Below are 19,627 nucleotides of genomic sequence, written 5' to 3' on the forward strand. Positions count from 1 at the left end.
GTTTTATTGCTCGCTCATACAACCTACCACCTAAATGAATTTTGGCTCCTTTTCTTGTCACTAATAAAGCTTTCTTTTGGTGCTATTTGATTGCTCCTGCGATTTTTACTTTTTATTATATTCATCAAAAAAGACATGAATTTTGGCAAAAAAATGATTTTTTTAACTTTCTGTGCTGACATTTTTCAAATAAAGTAAAATTTCTGTATACATGCAGCGCGAAAAATGTGGACAAACATGTTTTTGATTAAAAAAAAAAAACATTCAGTGTATATTTATTGGTTTGGGTAAAAGTTATAGCGTTTACAAACTATGGTGCAAAAAGTGAATTTTCCCATTTTCAAGCATCTATGACTTTTCTGACCACCTGACATGTTTCATGAGGGGCTAGAATTTCAGGATAGTATAAATACCCCCCAAATGACCCCATTTTGGAAAGAAGACATCCCAAAGTATTCACTGAGAGGCATAGTGAGTTCATAGAAGATATTAATTTTTGTCACAAGTAAGCGGAAAATGACACTTTGTGACAAAAAAAAAAAAGTTTCCATTTCTTCTAACTTGCGACAAAAAAAAATGAAATCTGCCACGGACTCACCATGCCCCTCTCTGAATACCTTGAAGTGTCTACTTTCCAAAATGGGGTCATTTGTGGGGTGTGTTTACTGTCCTCGCATTTTGGGGGGTGCTAATTTGTAAGCACCCCTGTAAAGCCTAAAGGTGCTCATTGGACTTTGGGCCCCTTAGAGCAGTTAGGTTGCAAAAAAGTGCCACACATGTGGTATTGCCGTACTCAGGAGAAGTAGTATAATGTGTTTTGGGGTGTATTTTTACACATACCCATGCTGGGTGGGAGAAATATCTCTGTAAATGACAATTTTTTAATTTTTTTTACACACAATTGTCCATTTACAGAGATCTTTCTCCCACTCAGCATGGGTATGTGTACAAATACACCCCAAAACACATTATACTACTTCTCCTGAGTATGGCGATACCACATGTGTGGCACGTTTTTGCACCCTAACTGCGCTAAAGGGCCCAAAGTCCAATAAGTACCTTTAGGATTTCACAGGTCATTTTGAGAAATTTCGTTTCAAGACTACTCCTCGCGGTTTAGGGCCCCTAAAATGCCAGGGCAGTATAGGAACCCCACAAATGACCCCATTTTGGAAAGAAGACACCCCAAGGTTTTCCGTTAGGAGTATGGTGAGTTCATAGAAGATTTTATTTTTTGTCACAAGTTTGCGGAAAATGACACTTTGTGAAAAAACACAATTAAAATCAATTTCCGCTAACTTGTGACAAAAAATAAAATCTTCTATGAACTCACCGTACTACTAACAGAATACCTTGGGGTGTCTTCTTTCTAAAATGGAGTCATTTGTGGGGTTCCTATACTGTCCTGGCATTTTAGGGGCCCTAAATCGTGAGGAGTAGTCTTGAAACAAAATTTCTCAAAATGACCTGTGAAATCCTAAAGGTACTCATTGGACTTTGGGCCCCTTAGCGCAGTTAGGGTGCAAAAAAGTGCCACACATGTGGTATCGCCGTACTCGGGAGAAGTAGTACAATGTGTTTTGGGGTGTATTTTTACACATACCCATGCTGAGTGGGAGAAATAACTCTGTAAATGGACACTTGTGTGTAAAAAAATCAAAAGATTGTCATTTACAGAGATATTTCTCCCACCTAGCATGGGTATGTGTAAAAATACACCTCAAAACACATTGTACTACTTCTCCCGAGTACGGCGATACCACATGTGTGGCACTTTTTTGCACCCTAACTGCGCTAAGGGGCCCAAAGTCCAATGAGTACCTTTAGGATTTCACAGGTCATTTTTGTTTCAAGACTACTCCTCACGGTTTAGGGCCCCTAAAATGCCAGGGCAGTATAGGAACCCCACTAATGACCCCATTCTAGAAAGAAGACACCCCAAGGTATTCCGTTAGGAGTATGGTGAGTTCATAGAAGTTTTTATTTTTTTGTCACAAGTTAGCGGAAATTGATTTTAATTGTTTTTTTTTCACAAAGTGTCATTTTCCGCTAACTTGTGACAAAAAATAAAATCTTCTATGAACTCACCATACTCCTAACGGAATACCTTTGGGTGTCTTCTTTCTAGAATGGGGTCATTTGTGGGGTTCCTATACTGCCCTGGCATTTTAGGGGCCCTAAACCGTGAGGAGTAGTCTTGAAACCAAATGTCGCAAAATGACCTGTGAAGTCCTAAAGATACTCATTGGACTTTGGGCCCCTTAGCGTACTTAGGGTGTAAAAAAGTGCCACACATGTGGTACCGCCGTACTCAGGAGAAGTAGCATAATGTGTTTTGGGGTGTATTTTTACACATACCCATGCTAAGTGGGAGAAATATCTCTGTAAATGACAATTGTTTGATTTGTTTTACACACAATTGTCCATTTACATAGAAATTTCTCCCACCCAGCATGGGTATGTGTAAAAATACACCCCAAAACACATTATACTACTTTTCCTGAGTACGGCGGTACCACATGTGTGACACTTTTTTGCAGCCTAGGTGCGCTAAGGGGCCCAACGTCCTATTCACAGGTCATTTTGAGGCATTTGTTTTCTAGACTACTCCTCGCGGTTTAGGGCCCCTAAAATGCCAGGGCAGTATAGGAACCCCACAAGTGACCCCATTTTAGAAAGAAGACACCCCAAGGTATTCCGTTAGGTGTATGGCGAGTTCATAGAAGATTTTATTTTTTGTCACAAGTTAGTGAAAAATGACACTTTGTGAAAAAAAACCAATAAAAATCAATTTCCGCTAACTTTTGACAAAAAATAAAATCTTCTATGAACTCGTCATACACCTAACAGAATACCTTGGGGTGTCTTTTTTTCTAAAATGGGGTCACTTGTGGGGTTCCTATACCGCCCTGGCATTTTACGGGCCCAAAACCGTGAGTAGTCTGGAAACCAAATGTCTCAAAATGACTGTTCAGGGGTATAAGCATCTGCAAATTTTGATGACAGGTGGTCTATGAGGGGGCGAATTTTGTGGAACCGGTCATAAGCAGGGTGGCCTTTTAGATGACAGGTTGTATTGGGCCTGATCTGATGGATAGGAGTGCTAGGGGGGTGACAGGAGGTGATTGATGGGTGTCTCAGAGGGTGGTTAGAGGGGAAAATAGATGCAATCAATGCACTGGGGAGGTGATCGGAAGGGGGTCTGAGGGCAGAGGCGTAGCTACAAACCTCTGGGCCCCGATGCGGAATCTGGATGTGGGCCCCCCCCCATGGCAACAACAGCCCCCCTCCCCCGGCAACACCCGACGCACACACATATCCAAATCCCTATAGCCAGCTATAGGTCCCCCCAGTATAGGTAGCCAGGCATAGGTAAGCCAGTATAGTTGCCCCCGGTATAGGTTAGCCAGGTAGGTGCCTCCAGCATAAGTAGCCAGTATAGTTGCCCCCAGTATAGGTTAGATAGGCAGGCGCCGCCGGTATAGGTAAGATAGATAGGTGCCCCCAGTACAGGTTAGCTAGGTGGGTGCCTCTAATATAGGTAGCCAGAATAGTTGTCCCCAGCATAGGTTAGATAGGTAGGTGCCCCTAGTATAGGTTAGTTAGGTAGGTGCCTCCAATATAGGTAGCCAGTATAGTTGCCATCTGTATAGGCTAGCTAGGTGCCCCGAATACAGGTTAGACAAGTAAGTGCCCCAGGTTAGATAGGTAGGTGCCCCCCAGTATAGGTTAGATTAGGTAGCTGCCCCCCCCAGTATAGGTTAGATGAGGTAGGTGCCCCCCAGTATAGGTTAGGTAGCTGCCCCCCAGGATAGATTAGGTAGCTTTCCCCCAGGATAGGTTAGATTAGGTAGCTGCCCCCCAGGATAGGTTAGGTAGCTTTCCCCCAGGATAGGTTAGATTAGGTAGCTGCCCCCCAGGATAGGTTAGAGTAGGTAGCTGCCCCCAGGATAGATTAGGTAGCTGCCCCCCAGGATAGGTTAGATTAGGTAGCTGCCCCCCAGGATAGGTTAGAGTAGGTAGCTGCCCCCAGGATAGATTAGGTAGCTGCCCCCCAGGATAGGTTAGATTAGGTAGCTGCCCCCCAGGATAACGGACACTGCCAGCGCACGGAGTGAAAGTCCCCGCTACTGGCCATAGCGCGGTTGGAGCTCGTGAGGTGTTAGCGTCATCTGGATTGGTGGAAGGAATACATCTGTTGGATATGTGATATGCCTGTAATTAGACATCATCTTGTAAGTGTATTTTAATCTTTTACTGAAGCGATTAAAGGAAGTTAATGCACCAGAGAGCGCTCCTATACCCTTTTGTTTCTATAGATGTTGGCTTGATTTCCCACAAGTTTATGGAGCAGCACTGACTGGAGGCTAAGACTGAACTTTTCCGATTTCCTACTGGATTGAGCGCCGCCTGCTTTTGTTTGTTTGTCTACTACAGTCAGTAACTAAGTGACTGGGGCTCAAATTCACTAAAGGGACAGAGCCACAAACAGCCAATCAGATTGCAATGCTGGAGAAACTGCTTCCATTACCACAATTTTGATGCCAGGAACTCCAAAGCTCACAAACTTGCTCATTGAGTTACTGTGAATCAAGGTTACAAAAACTGGATGGTGTCAAAAACAGATTTCCCTGGGAAAATATAAACTGCAGCCCTTCTTCACTGTTAATGGCAGGGTTCTCAAACTTTGCACAGTTGGTTACTGGGTGACTTGGATTCATATTCAGAAAAGTGGGTGGAACCTAAAAAAAGCCAATCAGTATTCACCTGTTGATTTTCAAGAGGAATATTAAAATTGTTGCCATTCTTGCACTGTTAATGGAAAAAGCCTCAAGCCTGGTACAGTTGGTCGTTGGGTCACTAGGGTTCAAGTTCAGAAAAGGGGGCAGAGCCACAAACAGCTAATCAGATTTGTTTTTATTGAAGCCAAGGACCCGAAAGCTCACAAACTTGGTCATTGAGTGACTGTGTGTCCAGGTTACAAAAAGTGGGCGGAGCCAAAAACAAATTTCACTGGGAAAATATAAACTGTAGGTCTTCTTACACTGTTTATGGCAGGTAGTGTTGGGCGAACAGTGTTCGCCACTGTTCGGGTTCTGCAGAACATCACCCTGTTCGGGTGATGTTCGAGTTCGGCCGAACACCTGACGGCGCTCGGCCAAACCGTTCGGCCGCATGGCCGAACTAAGAGCGCATGGCCGAACGTTCGGCTAGCGCTGTGATTGGCCGAACGGGTCACGTGGTTCGGGCCCGAACGCGCTCTGATTGGCCGAACGGTCACGTGGTTCGGGTAAATAAATACCCGAACCACGTCATATCTCCGCCATTTGTCTGTGGGGTTAGCTTTGGGTAGGCAGGCAGGGTAGTTCGCGCTCCAGCCACTCTAGCCAGGGTCCCCCCAGTCATTGTGTGTCGCTGCTGGGAACAGTAGTACACCGCTCGCTCAGCCACACTATATATAGCATTGTTTACTGCCACTGTGTACCTCGCTCAGCCACGCTACATATAGCATTGTGTTTACTGACACTCTGTGTACACGGCTCAGCCTGACTATATAGCATTGTGTGTACTGCCACTGTGTACCTCGCTCAGCCACGCTATATATAGCATTGTTTACTGACACTCTGTGTACACGGCTCAGCCTGACTATATAGCATTGTGTGTACTGCCACTGTGTACCTCGCTCAGCCACGCTATATATAGCATTGTTTACTGACACTCTGTGTACACGGCTCAGCCTGACTATATAGCATTGTGTGTACTGCCACTCTGTGTACACCGCTCAGCTAGACTATATAGCATTGTTTACTGACACTCTGTGTACACGGCTCAGCCAGACTATATAGAATTGTGTGTACTTCCACTCTGTGTACACCGCTCAGCCAGACTATATAGCATTGTGTGTACTGCCACTGTGTACCTCGCTCAGCCACGCTATATATAGCATTGTTTACTGACACTCTGTGTACACGGCTCAGCCAGACTATATAGCATTGTGTGTACTGCCACTCTGTGTACACCGCTCAGCCAGACTATATAGCATTGTTTACTGACACTCTGTGTACACGGCTCAGCCAGACTATATAGCATTGTGTGTACTTCCACTCTGTGTACACGGCTCAGCCAGACTATATAGCATTGTTTACTGACACTCTGTGTACACGGCTCAGCCAGACTATATAGCATTGTTTACTGACACTCTGTGTACACGGCTCAGCCACACTATATAGCATTGTGTGTACTTCCACTCTGTGTACACGGCTCAGCCAGACTATATAGCATTGTTTACTGACACTCTGTGTACACGGCTCAGCCACACTATATAGCTTTGTGTGTACTTCCACTCTGTGTACACGGCTCAGCCAGACTATATAGCATTGTTTACTGACACTCTGTGTACACGGCTCAGCCACACTATATAGCATTGTGTTTACTGCCACTCTGATTCTGCTGGGAACAGTAGTACACCGCTCGCTCAGCCAGACTATATAGCATTGTGTTTACTGCCACTCTGTGTACACCGCTCAGCCACACTATATAGCATTGCGTACTCTGCCAGTCAGTGTGTATATTGCTGGGATCAGTAATACTCCACTCACCGTCAACCACTATATGAGCTCACCATGAGTTCCCCAGAGACCTGCGCTGTGAGCAGCACTCCCAACAACAGCAACAGCCAACGCCCCACGCAAGCTATAACATCCACCCCAGCAGCCAGTGGTCAGCAGCAGCCCTCCCCGGAGGAGAACGTTGTGTCCATCGGTCCGTTGCCAGAGCGATTAATGAGGGCTGCCATTGAGGAGATGATGGGGCCTGATGTGGAGGAGGAGGTCTGGCTCAGGCCAGCATCCCAAGTTAATGTTGAGGACGATGAGGGGTCTGTGTCTGGGGATGTTGGGGTGGCAGAGGTGGTGGGTGGGTCAGACTCAGGAGAAGAGTTGTATGATGAGGATGATGATCGGGACCATCTGTATGTGCCTCAGAGTCCGACCCCGGAAAACATGTTGTATCGTGTGTTTAGGTACTAAAATCTGCGTTCCCAGTAGTGTTGGGCGAACAGTGTTTGCCACTGTTCGGGTTCTGCAGAACATCACCCCGTTCGGGGTGACTATATAGCAGACTATATAGCATTGTGTTTAATGCCACTCTGTGTACACGGCTCAGCCACACTATATAGCATTGTGTTTACTGCCACTCTGTGTCTGCTGGGAACAGTAGTACACCGCTCACCCGCCACTGTATATCATTGTGCTCTGTGTCGCTGCTGGCAATAGTGGTACACCGCTCACCCACCACTGTATAGCATTTCTGTACTGCCACTGTACTGCTGCCAGTCAGCGTGTACTTTAAGGATAAGTGAAATGAGGAAGAAATCCGGTGAAAGAGGGAGGGGCAAGGGAAGAGGTGTTTCCCCTGACGGTTCACGTACAGGCCACAGGGGAGCACCCAAGAAAACCCACTCAATACCGCCCATGTTGTCCAGGACAACCACCCTCACAGATCCAAAAGAACAGGACCAGATAATTACTTGGATGACCTCTCAAGCGTCCAGCAGTGGGTTAAGCAGCACCAGCACATCATCACGCACGAGGTCCGAGTCCTCAGCCAGTTACAAGGAGCCAGTGGGCACAAAGCTGACACAACCGGCAGCGACACCACGCACACAACTGCCAGATAACCAGACGACGTTGGAGTGAGCTGCGCAGAGGTTGTTCTGGGGAGCTCTACTCCACGGCGGCGGCCCCCCACAATGACATATGACGAGTTTCAGGAGATGGAAGAGGAGGGTATGGACAATGTGGACATGGACATAGACCCAGATTTTGTTTGTGAACGAAAACATCGCCGTCGTAGCAGCAGCAAAGATGAGTCTGTTGAAGAACCAACTTCTGCACGAGTTCGCCTTGTGCCACAAGGTAGGCGGTGCGCAATTTCAGGCACCACAAGTGTGGAAGTTCAAGTGAGAGGCAAAAGAGGCGCAAACAGAAATCGCCAGCAAGGCAGGTGCTCCAAAGTCTGGGCTTTCTTTGAAGACTGCACTGAGGATGTTACCATGGCGATTTGCAAGGTGTGCAAGACCCGCCTGAGCAGGGGGAAAAGTATTAACAACCTCTCCACCACCAGCATGAGCCGCCACATGCTATCCAAACATCCCACTCTGTGGGCAAACGCGGCAGGACAGGGTACCACCAGCAACACTGCCTCCCTTGGGTTCACCAGACTCACCACCAGACCCGCCTCAGCAGCAGCAGTAGCCCAGCCATTGCGTGGTTCACAACATTCACAAACATCAGACGACGCTGACACTGTCACTTTCCGGACTAGTGCTCTTGAGGTCTCCCAGTGTTCATCAAACACAACAACCAACAGCCCTTCGGTGTGCAGCCCTACGGTTCAGTTGTCTGTCTCGGAGATGTTTGAGCGCAAGAGGAAATTGCCAGCAAATGACCCCCGGGCCATGGCAGTAACAGCCAGCATAGCCAAGCTTCTGGCCTGCGAAATGCTGCCATATCGAGTGGTGGAGACAAACAGCTTCAAGGGCATGATGTCAGTGGCCATCCCACGTTACGTGGTTCCCAGCCACTACCACTTTGCGCGCTCTGCAGTGCCTGAGTTGCATGAGCACGTGGTCAGCAAAATAACCCGAAGCTTGAAGAATGCCGTTGCCTGCAAGGTTCACCTCACCACTGACACCTGGACGAGTGCGTTCGGCCAGGGTCGATACATCTCCCTTACCGCGCACTGGGTGAACCTTGTGGAGCCTGGCAGCGATTCCTCACCTGCTACGGCGCGGGTGTTGCCCACGCCGCAAACAGCTGCACCGCCGTCCCTCCCACTGGATAACAACAGCAGCACCTACCTCTCTGACTCCTTCTCCTCCAACGCATCTCAAAGCTGTACCTCATCCGGAAATGCTAACCCAGCACCAGCAGCAGTAGGATCGTGGAAGCAGTGCAGCACAGCTGTTGGCATGCGTCAGCAAGCGTTGCTGAAGCTGATCTGCCTTGGGGATAAGCAGCACACAGGGGAGGAAATTTGGAGGGGAATAAAGGAACAGACGGATTTGTGGCTGGCACCGCTGGACCTGAAAACGGGCATGAAGCTAGACACCTGGCACGAACTGGCAATGTACGCAATAGAGGTGCTGGCTTGCCCGGCAGCCAGCGTTATGTCGGAACGCTGTTTCAGTGCTGCCGGAGGCATCGTCACAGATCGGCGTATCCGCCTCTCCACAGAAAATGCAGACCGTCTGACTCAAATTAAAATGAATCAATCCTGGATTGGAAACGACTACGCAACACTCCAGGACCCCAACCAAGTAACATGACCAATGAACATCTGGGATGGTTTAGTGTTTCCGGTCCCTGTTTATTGAACCTCTCATCTGTATTACATTTATGACTGCATGGCGGCATAAAGCATTGCTGCTATATCCGCACGCTTTTTGTCCTCATGCAAGGCCTGTGTTGTTGTGTCTCAAAAAGCATGGCCTTCTCCTCCTGCGCCTGCTCCTGTTCCATCACATGTGCTGCTGCTGCTGGGTTAGCGTTGCCGGTCCCTGTTTATGGAACCTCTTATCTTTATTACATTTATGACTGCATGCATGGCGGTAAAAAGCATGCTATCCGCACGCTTTTTGTCCTCATGCAAGGCCTGGGTTGTTGTGTCTCACAAAGCGTGGCCTTCTCCTCCTGCACCTCCTCCTGTTCCATCCCGTCTGCTGCTGCTGGGTTAGCGTTGCCGCCCGGTCCCTGTTTATTGAACCTCTTATCTTTATTACATTTATGACTGCATGCATGGCGGTAAAAAGCATGCTATCCGCACGCTTTTTGTCCTCATGCAAGGCCTGGGTTGTTGTGTCTCACAAAGCGTGGCCTTCTCCTCCTGCGCCTCCTCCTGTTCCATCACGTCTGCTGCTGCTGGGTTAGCGTTGCCGCGTGGTCCCTGTTTATTGAACCTCTTATCTTTATTACATTTGAGACTGCATGCACGGCGGTAAAAAGCATGCTATCCGCACGCTTTTTGTCCTCATGCAAGGCCTGGGTTGTTGTGTCTCACAAAGCGTGGCCTTCTCCTCCTGCGCCTCCTCCTGTTCCATCACGTCTGCTGCTGCTGGGTTAGCGTTGACGCCCGGTCCCTGTTTATTGAACCTCTTATCTTTATTACATTTATGACTGCATGCATGGCGGTAAAAAGCATGCTATCCGCACGCTTTTTGTCCTCATGCAAGGCCTGGGTTGTTGTGTCTCACAAAGCGTGGCCTTCTCCTCCTGCGCCTCCTCCTGTTCCATCACGTCTGCTGCTGCTGGGTTAGCGTTGCTGCCAGGTCCCTGTTTATTGAACCTCTTATCTTTATTACATTTATGACTGCATGCATGGCGGTAAAAAGCATGCTATCCGCACGCTTTTTGTCCTCATGCAAGGCCTGGGTTGTTGTGTCTCACAAAGCGTGGCCTTCTCCTCCTGCGCCTCTTCCTGTTCCATCACGTCTGCTGCTGCTGGGTTAGCGTTGCCGCGTGGTCCCTGTTTATTGAACCTCTTATCTTTATTACATTTATGACTGCATGCATGGCGGTAAAAAGCATGCTATCCGCACGCTTTTTGTCCTCATGCAAGGCCTGGGTTGTTGTGTCTCACAAAGCGTGGCCTTCTCCTCCTGCGCCTCCTTCTGTTCCATCACGTCTGCTGCTGCTGGGTTAGCATTGCCGCCCGGTCCCTCTTTATTGAACCTCTTATCTTTATTACATTTATGACTGCATGGCGGTACAAAGCATGCTATCCGCACGCTTCTTGTCCTCATGCAAGGCCTGGGTTGTTGTGTCTCACAAAGCGTGGCCTTCTCCTCCTGCGCCTCCTCCTGTTCCATCCTGTCTGCTGCTGCTGGGTTAGCGTTGCCGCCCGGTCCCTGTTTATTGAACCTCTTATCTTTATTACATTTATGACTGCATGCATGGCGGTAAAAAGCATGCTATCCGCACGCTTTTTGTCCTCATGCAAGGCCTGGGTTGTTGTGTCTCACAAAGCGTGGCCTTCTCCTCCTGCGCCTCCTCCTGTTCCATCACGTCTGCTGCTGCTGGGTTAGCGTTGCCGCCCGGTCCCTGTTTATTGAACCTCTTATCTTTATTACATTTATGACTGCATGCATGGCGGTACAAAGCATGCTATCCGCACGCTTCTTGTCCTCATGCAAGGCCTGGGTTGTTGTGTCTCACAAAGCGTGGCCTTCTCCTCCTGCGCCTCCTCCTGTTCCATCACGTGTGCTGCTGCTGGTGCTGGGTTAGCATTACCGGTCCCTTTTCCTGGAACCTCTTCTCTGTATTACATTTATGACTGCATGGCGACAAAAAGCATGTTACCTGTGCAAAGAAACATGACATTCTCCACATTTAAAAGACAGTTTTTCCTTTGAAAATTTACAATCAATTTTCTCAAAAACTATAAGCTCTTTTTCAAATATTTTTTTCCCCTTGTACCCACTCCCAAGGTGCACATACCCTGCTAATTTGGGGTATGTAGCATGTAAGGAAGCTTTACAAAGCACGAAAGTTCGGGTCCCCATTGACTTCCATTATGTTCGGAGTTCGGCGCGAACACCCGAACATCGCGGTGATGTTCGGCGAACGTTCGCGAACCCGAACATCTATGTGTTCGCCCAACACTAATGGCAGGGTTCCCAAACTTTGCCCCGATGGTCACTGGGTGACTGAGATTAATATTCAGGGAAGTTGGTGGAACCTATTATAGCCAATCAAAATTCAAACTGTTAAATTTCAAGGGGAATATTTAAATTGCTGCCATTATTAGCAGATGCCTCAAACCTGCTATAGTTGGTGACTGGGTGACTGGGGTCCAAACGCTGGAGAGGGGTGGAGTCACAAACAGTTAATCTGATTTATTTACTTTCTATGGGAATATACAAATTATTGATGCCAAAGCTCACAAACTTGGTAATTTGAGTGTTTGTGTGTTATGGTTAGAAAAAGTGGGTGGAACTGACACCAGCCAAATATATACCTGGGCAACGCTGGGTCATCACCTAGGAAGCCTATAAAATCATGTATAAGCGTCTGCATGTAACATTCAGTTGAAGTGTTGTTAACATAAATTATCCCATTAATGCAGGGACATTGTTCCGATGGAAGAAACTTTTGTCACAAATGACTTCAGGGCAGCTAGTGGACCTAAAAGAGAACATAAAGGAGAAAAGTGTGGTATTTGTTTTGCATTATTGCTTTATTTGTACCTTTGAGAGGTGGGGACAGTGAGTAGCCATCTTCATCCAACAGAATCTGCTCCAGAGTAATGCCTAGGCAAAAAAATAATTAATTGTTACTGCAAATATAGTTATTGTATTTCATGTTATTAGGACATAAATTGCATTGCTGTCATTGTAACACAGGGGGATAGAGAGCAAGTGTTTTGCCTTCTGAGATGGGCACAGAGCAAAGCAAGTCCACAAGTGTGTGGTGTGCGTGCGTGCGTGTGTGTGTGTGTGTGTGTGTGTGTGTGTGTGTGTGTGTGTGGTTGTAGAGTGTGTGTGTGTGTGTGTGTGTGTGGTTGTAGAGTGTGTGTGTGTGTGTGTGTGTGTGTGTGTGTGTGTGTGTGTGTGTGTGTGTGTGTGTGTGTGTGTGTGTGTGTGTGTGTGTGTATGGTGTGTGTGTGTGTGTGTGTGTGTGTGGTTGTAGAGTGTGTGTGTGTGTGTGTGTGTGTGTGTGTGTGTGTGTGTGTGTGTGTGTGTGTGTGTGTGTGTGTGTGTGTGGTTGTAGAGTGTGTGTGTGTGTGTGTGTGTGTGTGTGTATGTGTGTGTGTGTGTGTGTGTGTGTGTGTGTGTGTGTGTGTGTGTGTGTGTGTGTGTGTGTGTGTGTGTGTGTGTGTGTGGTTGTAGAGTGTGTGTGTGTGTGTGTGTGTGTGCGCCCCTGCACACGAAAAAATGTAAAAGGCTGCCAGCCATTCTCACAGTAATCAAGCCAGAGTCCCCCCACTTGGCACAGTGTGTCACTTGGTGACCGAGGGTACAAGTCCAGGAAAAGTGGGCGGAGCATAAAACAGCCAATCAAATTTCAGCCATTCATTTTAAATAGGAGGATGTAAACTGCAGCCATTCTTAGACTCTAAATCACAGGGGTTTTAAACTTGGCACACTTGGTCACTGGGCGTTTGGAATTAATATTCAGGAAAGTGGGTGGAGCCTACAGCCGCCAATCAAAATTCACCTATTGATTTTCAAGGGGATTATTTAAACTGCTGCCATTCTTACACTGTTAATGCCAGAGGCCTGAAACCTGCTACAGTCGGTCATTGGGTCACTGGGGTTCAAATTCACTACAGGGGGCGGAGCAAAAAACAGCCAATCAGATTTCTTTGCTGCATAAACGGCTTCCATTCACACGTTTTTGTTGCCAAGAACCTGAAAGCTTACAAACTTGGTCATTGAGTGACTGTGTGTCCAGGTTACAAAAAGTGGGTGGAGCCAAAAACAAATTTTACTGGGAAAATATAAACTGTAGCCATTCTTACACTGTTAATGACAGGGATCTCAAACTTTGCACAGTTGGTCACTGGGTGAATGAGATTAAGATTTTGGAAGGAACCTACAACAGCCAATAAAATTTCACCTTTCGATGTTCAAAGGGAATATTTAAGCTGCTACCATTCTTATACTGCTAATAGCAGATGCCTCAAACCTGGTACAGTTGGTCACTGGGTGATTAGGGTTCAAATTCAGAAAGGGGGAGGAGCCATAAACAGCCAATCAGATTTGTTTATTTTTCAATGGGAATATACAAAGTATTGATACCAAGGACCCCAAAGCTGATAAACTTGATAATTGAGTGACTATATGTCAAGGTTAGAAAAAGTGTGCCGCGCCAACAACTTAATTTTTTACATGGCAGGGTTCCCAAACTTGACACAATTGGCCACTGGGTGACTGGGATTAATATGCAGAAATGTGGGTGGAGCCTAAAACAGCCAATCAAAATTCACCTATTGATTTTCAAGGGGAATATTTACATTGCTACCATTCTTACACTGTTAATGGCAGAGGCCTCAAACCTGATACAGTCAGTTATTGGGTGACTGGGGTCCAAATTCACTAAAGGGGGAGGAGGCACAAACAGCCAATCAGATTTTTTAGATTGATTTCAGCCATTCTGTTATTGGCAGGGTTCTCAAACTTGACACAGTTGGCCACTGGGTGACTGGGACTAATATTCAGGCAAGTGGGTGGAGCCTACAGCAGCCAATCAAAATTCACCTTTTGATTTTCAAGGGGAATATTTACATTGCTACCATTCATACACTTTTAATGGCAGAGGCCTCAAATCTGGTACAGTCAGTCACTGGGAGACTGGGGTTTGAATTCTGAAAAGGGAGCGGGCCAAAAACAGCCAATCAGATTTGTTTAATTTCAATGGTAAAATGCAACTTATTGATGCCAAAGACCCCACAGCTCATAAACTTGCTCATTGAGTGAATGGATGTCAAGGTTAGAAATAGAAAAATAACACTTTTTTACATGGGAAAATATAAATTGCAGCTATTCTTACACTGTTAATGGCAGGGTTCTCAAACTTGACACAGTTGGTCACTGGGGGACTAGGATTAATATTCAGAAATGTAGGTGGAGCCTACAAGAGCCAATCAAAATTCAGCTATTGATTTTCAAGGGGAATATTGAAACTGCTGTCATTCTTACACTGTTAATGGCAGAGGCCTAAAACCTGCTACAGTCGGTCATCAAGTGACTGGGGTTCAAATTCACTAATGGGGCGGAGCCACAAACAGCCAATCATATTTGCTTTTCTGGATAAACTGCTTCCATTCACACATTTTTGATGCCATGAACCCAAAAGCTCACAAACTTGGTCATTTAGTAGTGACTGTGTGTCAAGGGTACAAAAAGTGGGTGGAGTCAAAAACAGATTTTTCTGGGAAATTGTAAACTGCAGCCCTTCGTCACTGTTAATGGCTGGGTTCTCAAACTTTGCACAGCTGGTTACTGGGTGACTGGGATTAATATTCAGAAAAGTGGGTGGAGCCTAAAAAAGCCAATCAAAATCGCCTGTTGATTTTCAAGGGGAATATTAAAATTGCTGCCATTCTTGCACTGTTAATGGCACAAGCCTCAAACCTGGTGCTGTTAGTCATTGGGGTTCAAATTCATAAAAGGGGACAGAGCCACAAACAGTTTCATTTCTTGGGAAAATACACATTTTTGATGCCAAGAACCCCAAAGCTCACAAACTTGGTCATTGAGTGACTGTGTGTCAAGGTTACAAAAAGTGGGCAGAGCCAAAAACAAATTTCACTGGGAAAATGTATACTGCAGTCCTTCTTACACTGTTTATGGCAGGGTTCCCAAACTTTGCCCAGATGGTCACTGGGTGACAGAGTAATATTCAAGGAAGTAGGTGGAGCCTAAAATAGCCAATCAAAATTCTCCTGTTGATTTTCAATGGGAATATTTAAATTGCTGCCATTTTTACACTGTTAATAGCAGATGCCTCAAACCTGCTACAGTTGGTCATTGGGTGACTGGGGTTCAAATGCTGGAGAGGGGCGCAGCCACAAACAGCCAATCTGATTTGTTTAATTTCAATGGGAATATACGAATTATTGATGCTAAAGACCCCAAAGCTCACAAACTTGGTCATTGAATGTTTTTGCGTTACGGTTAGAAAAAGTGGGCGGAACCAACACCAGTCAAATACATACCCGGGCAACGCCGGGTCATCAGTGGGTGGAGACAAATACAAATTTCACTGGGAAAATGTAAACTGCAGCCATTCTTACACTGTTAATGGCAGGGTTTTTAAACTTTGCACAGTTGGACACTCAGTGAATGGGATTAATATTCAGAAAAGTTGGTGGAGCCTACAAAAGTGAATAAAGCTTCACCTATTGCTTTTCAAGGAAATATTTAATTGCTACCATTCTTGCACTGTTAATTGCACAGGCCTCAAACCTGGTACAGTTGGTCATTGGGTGACTGGGGTTCAAATTAAGAAAAGGGGGTGGAGCCACAAACACCTCATCAGATTTTTTAATTTCAATGCAAATTATTGATGCCAAAGACCACAAAGCTCACAAACTTGGTCATTGAGTAATTGTGTGTTAGGGTTAGAAAAAGTGGGTGGAGCCGACACCAGCCAAATACATACCCGGGCAATCAGCTAGTATTCATATAAAAACAGAAATCAAACCATAGAAAAGTTAGCACTAGATAAGCAGCTACCTGTAAACTTAAAGAGAACCCGCGGTGGGTTCACAAAATACAAAAAAACTAGGCTACTTGATCTGCGGGACTGCGCGGATCAGGTAGCCACAAAAAATGCTGCTCCCCGCTGCTTCTGTGGGCTGCAGTAGCCCACTTTCACTTGTGTGACCCCTGGATCACGTAGCTGCACTAAGAGACTGTGTTGTCTCTCAATGCATGCAGGGAGGCGGGGGAGCAGCAGGAGGCATGGCCAGGGTAGAGAGCTGCCCAATGGCAGGTCAGGAAGCCCTGTAGAAATGCCCCTGGTGGGCGTTTTAAACAGGTAATTCCTCTCCCTTCTATTTACCTCTGAGTTAGCGACAAATCTTGTTGGTAAACTCGAGGGGCTATAGCGCGGTGGGGGGGCAGAGAGCGGCGGTGTGGGGACTCAGAGCCATGTCATTAGGCAGAGAACATGGCTCTGTGTCCCATCTGGTCCCAGGCGCGGACTGACATGGGGGGTCGAGGGGCTATAGCGCGGTGGGGGGGCAGAGAGCGGCGGTGTGGGGACTCAGAACCATGTCATTAGGCAGAGAACATGGCTCTGTGTCCCATCTGGCCCCAGGCGCAGACTGACGCGGGAGGTCGGGGGGCGGTTGCTCCCCGGGCCGCCCGAATCCGAAGTAATTAGGGCCGGTGTGCGGGCAGGACAGGTGTGCAGATCGCACGTCCGCGGTGAGCGATACAAGAGAGAGAGCTGTGCGCGTTGTTTGCCGCGGCCGCTCACTTCAAAAGCCACTAAGCCCTGTAACAGAGTCAGACACACTAACTTTACATGCCGGCTGGAGGCGGATGAACGAAGGTGCACGTGCTCCGCTGGCCGGTCTGCCTCCATCCTCTACTTCTAATTCAAGTATCCAATCAGGGGGGCTGAGGTGGCCGTGACGTGCCCTTGTGCATGGCTAAGTCACCTGCGTGCACTGCAGGCAGCGTGAGCGTGTTCACGCTATTTGGTCAGGACTTCACTTGTTGACTTGACTCTGCCCCCCGGCTTGAGCCTTTGCCGCTCAGCTCACTCATCTGCTGAGTAGCAACCTGTGCCTGCTTGTCAGAGTGAGCAGAAGGCTGGGGCAGGGCTCGCTGGCTGGAGCAGTCGGAGAGATTCTAGTCCTGGCTGGCTGGGAGAGGGAGACGCCACCTAGCTGAGCTGTGGAGGAGACAGGAGGAGAGGAGGTCGGGTCCAGGTCGCCAGAGGTGGTTGTTTATAAACTGTGTTTTTTTCTTGACGGCTTCCTGTACAGCGGACTGGGCAGCAGCATGATTTCACCGTCAACTATGTTGCCCTCATGGAGGCAGCCATGGCCAGCCTGCACAGTGCTGATGGGGTGGCCTCTGTATGCTGGAGGAAGAAGGCTCAATCCTGGACTGTTGCTGCTGCTTTGCATCTGCAGCAATCAGCAGCAGGGTAGAATGCAGCTTAAAATTGTTAACTTTTTTTTCTCCCCCAATGCTTACTGTATCCTCCCCCCCCCCATGCCAGCACCTAGATGCTAACTCACTCCCCCAGCCCAGCCAGCACCTATATGATCCCTACCAGTACCTAGATGCTAACTTCCCCCATCCCAGCCAGCACCTAGATGTTCCCTCCCACCCCCAGCTACCACACAGCACCTAGATGCTACCTCCCCAGCCAACACTTAGCACATGGCACCTAGATGCTATTTCTCACCCACCCCAGCCAGAGTCTAGATGCTCCCTCCCACCCCAGCTAGCACCAACAACCTAGATGCTACCTCCCACCTTAGCCAACACCTACCACCCAGCACCTAGATGCTACCTCCCACCCCAGCCAGCACCCAACACCTAGATGCTACCTCCCACCAGTGGCGTAGCTAAGGAGCTGTGGGCCCCGGTGCAAGTTTTACATGGGGCCCCCCAAGCACGCTATACATAACGATTGATACGGCGTACCAAAACCTGCCAAGGACAACCACAGTGTTGGAGATGCAAGAAGGGAATGGGGAACAGTGTGTTAATGATTACAAGTATTTAGAGCATCTATAGAAGTGATTATTACCAGCACAGGACCAATAGAGAGCCAATATTGCGCTTGAAGGAGAGCCCAATGGGGCCCCTCTGGCCCAAGGGCCCCGATGCGGTCGCTACCTCTGCACCCCCTATTGCTACGCCCCTGCCTCCCACCCAAACCACAGAACATCTACTACCCAGTGTCTAGATGCTCCCACCCACCCCAGCCAGCATCTAGATGCTCCCTCCTACTACCTAGCTCCCCAGCTAGCACGCATGACCTAGAGACTACCTCCCACCTCAGCCAACACTTACCACCCAGCAACTAGACTAACTCCCAACCAACCTAGCCAGCACCTAGATGCACCCAGCACCTAGATGCTACCTCCCACCCACCCCAGCCAACACCTACCACCCAGCACCTAGATAGTAAGCTAGCGTCTACATGCTCCCTCCCACCCCAGCTAGCAACCAGCACCTAGATGCTAACTCCCACCCCAGCAAGCACCTAGATGCTCCCTCACACACATCCTAGCCAGGACCTAGATGCTCCCTCACACCCACCCGAGTCAGCGGATTTACTGAGGGGAGGGCACGAAAACTGTCTTTGACAAAGTTGAAAACCCAAGCTACGCCTCTGCCCATCCCTCTGCACCCTACTCACTATATGAAGGGGAGCACATAGGAAGGAGGACCACTATCAGGGCTACCAGGGGATAAAATTGATAGTGAAGGGCACCAGGGAGGCCATAAGTGGGGAACACTAGACCTAGTGCGAACACTAGTGGGAGCCATATTAGGATGAGCTCATTTGCGCTGGGGCTGCTGTGAAAGGGCCTCTGAGTTGTGTTTTCCCCTGTCTGGCCCACATATCCCCACCTTGGGTACTCTTTAAATGTGATATTTCTCTCTACTGGCAGCAAACCTACTGTTTATCCCAAGTCAAAGCAATAGAAAACATGAGCAAGTCTGCTTGCAGCACAAAACTCAAATACCTTTGTTTGTCAGTCCACTACAACCCTGTGCTTTCCAGAGTAGGAAAACTTTGGACTGAATTAACCATGTCACCTCCAGGGGTTTTTGCCCTTAAAAAAACAGAGCAATTTTCACCTGTCGACGCTCCTTACATTAATTCGCCTATAACTTTATTATTACTTATCACAATGAAACAATCTATATCTTGTTTTTTTTTCACCACTAATTAGACTTTCTGTGTGGGGTACTTTTTGTTAAGAACTATTTTATTCTAACTGCATTTTAACAGGAAAAAGAAGAAAAAATTAAAAAAAAAATCATTATTTTTCAGTTTTCGGCCATTATAGTTTTAAAATAATACATGCTACCATAATTAAAACCCACACATTTTATTTGCCCATTTTTCCCGGTTATTGCAACATTTTT

The sequence above is a fragment of the Hyperolius riggenbachi genome, unplaced genomic scaffold, assembly GCF_040937935.1.
Source record: "Hyperolius riggenbachi isolate aHypRig1 unplaced genomic scaffold, aHypRig1.pri scaffold_204, whole genome shotgun sequence".
NCBI classification, from domain to species: Eukaryota; Metazoa; Chordata; class Amphibia; order Anura; family Hyperoliidae; genus Hyperolius; species Hyperolius riggenbachi.